Source organism: Rousettus aegyptiacus, unplaced genomic scaffold (assembly GCF_014176215.1).
Source record: "Rousettus aegyptiacus isolate mRouAeg1 unplaced genomic scaffold, mRouAeg1.p scaffold_m13_p_12, whole genome shotgun sequence".
NCBI classification, from domain to species: Eukaryota; Metazoa; Chordata; class Mammalia; order Chiroptera; family Pteropodidae; genus Rousettus; species Rousettus aegyptiacus.
In genome coordinates this window covers 7,453,098-7,455,280 of record NW_023416287.1, presented here as the reverse complement: position 1 = coordinate 7,455,280, position 2,183 = coordinate 7,453,098, and the positions used below count along the sequence as shown (strand labels likewise).

The window sequence follows — 2,183 nt, the reverse complement described above, 5'->3', positions numbered from 1 at the left end:
CAGGGCCACGTGGCTTCCTACCCACAGGACGGCCCGGGCACCAGTATACAACACAACCTCAGGCTTGCCACTCGGAAGACAAGATTCATTCTCTCCCAGATGCATCTGGAGAGAGATGTGGGCCATGACAGAGGACGTGTCAGATGGCTGTGATACTGAGATGGAAAATATGGCGACTCTAAGCTCTCGGGATGGGATCAGAGGGTCCTGAAGCCTTGCCAGCTTTGGAGTCAAGAAAGGAAAGACTTTGAACTCCAGATTTGCTCTTTGCCGGCTGTGTGATCTTGGGCAAGGCAGTTCACCTCTCTGGGCCTCAAACAGAGGTGATCACAGAACCCACTTCAGAGGCCTAAATGGGAGAAGAAAAGAAGGGAGCTGAGCAAAGTGCCCGCACATAGCATGCTCTGAGAAATCCTGCAGTAAGAGGAGCACAATGGCAGCTAGTATTTGTCAGGTGGCGTCATGACTTGAAGTGTCCCCCGAAGGTGCATGTCTCCCCAGAGTCTTAGAGCGTGTGTGACCTTCTTTGCAAAAAGAGTCTTTGCAGATGTAATTAGTTAAGATGAGGTCATCCTGGCCTAGGGTGGCCCTGAATCCAAAGACTGGTGTCCTTATAAGAGGAAGAGAGGACACACGGAAGGCCATGTGAAGGCCGCGAATATCTGCTCATTCATTTGCTCACTCATTCTGAGCAAGTCCCGCAGCCAACTGGGCAGGCACGTGGGCCAGCGTCATTGGCGCAGGGAGCCCTCTGGCCCATTCGATGCCCTCACACGATTCCTAAGGAATTACCTCACCTGGAGTTTTTGCTATTGCTGCCGCTAAGCAGTAGCAAAATATAGGCAAAACCACCCTCACGATGCAACCCAACAGCAAAGATCCCCGGCTGGGGTCAAGAAGTGTTTTTCCACCAGGAAACCAAACAGTTCATCTGAGTTTCTTCACCCTTTGTCCCAAGATGCAAAAAAATGTCAGAAATATGCAAGGAGTCCGGTCACAGAAGGACACTGGATCTCGCCCCCGTGGACCATTTCCTGCACGGGCTGAGGGTCAGGGTGAAGACCACTGCCCTGAGAGTCAGGACGGGTGGGTCAGCTCCTGCTGAGCCTCGTGCTTGCCATGGGGCCCAGTTTCCTTATCTGTAAACTGGAGGTGATAAAGCCCACTCCATCACCTCACAGATTTAAGCTGGTGCAGACGACAACTCTGCACCGACTTCCTCTCTTCTCCCTCAGGGGTCAGCAACGTGAGAACCGGGCCCCTCTCTCAGCACCTCCCCAGACCCTGCTCTGAAACAAGCAGACTGGCCCTCGCGGTCAGCCCACTTGTATTCACTAAGCATGAATTGCACACAAGACACCAGGCCAGGCTCTGGGAGGATATTCACAATGGTTGACGTTGATGACAGGCAACATCCATTGAGCGTTTGCTAGATCCGAAGCATTATGTGCTTTGCCCCGTTAAGTTCTCACAACAAACCTGCAAGATACGTAGTCCCATTTTTGAGAGGAAAAACTCAGTTCAGAGAGAGTAATTTGCCCGAGGCCACATCGTGGGGTCCAATGCTCTTTAAATTCTGCCGCCAGTCTATGGCCATGCCGCCTTGAACAAGCCCGATCCTGTCTGACCTCAGAAGCTAAGCAGGGTCGGGCCTGGTTACTACTTGGATGGGAGACCACCTAGGAAGACCAGGTGCTGTAGGCGCAAAAAAATAAAAATAAATCGAAAAATTAAAATAAATAAATTCTGTTTCCAGGACAGACAGTGCTGCCCACAAGTACTCACAGCTCAGTGGGTAGCCGAGGTAAAACCTAGACGTTCCCACAGGGGTGACATTCCTCACATGAGCTTATATTTCTCGTGCCCGACACAGGGCCAAATGATTCATACATGTTACATTGCTGGGATCCCGAGAAACCTCCCTGAGAAGCTGTTACCATTATCAGTACCCTATTCATACAGATGAGGATGCAGAGGCTCAGGCGTGACCTGGGTGGTGGTGTGTCAGAAGTCAGCCCAAGGACTGAAACCTGGCCCTCCTGACTCCACAGCTAAGGGTTCATTACCACCCCCCTCCCCTTCCAAAATGTAGCTGGATACCACTGGTGCTATATCCGTGCAGAGACAGACATGGGTATTGGAGCAGAGATCCTAGAGGGCTTCCTGGAGGAAGAAGATCACAA

General features: G+C 51.5%; 1 pseudogene; it reads left to right on the top strand.

Moving 5' to 3' along the window:
- The first annotated feature begins 1,585 nt into the window (after positions 1 to 1,585).
- On the top strand, positions 1,586 to 1,704 carry LOC118610240 (annotated as a pseudogene).
- Positions 1,705 to 2,183: the final 479 nt, after the last annotated feature.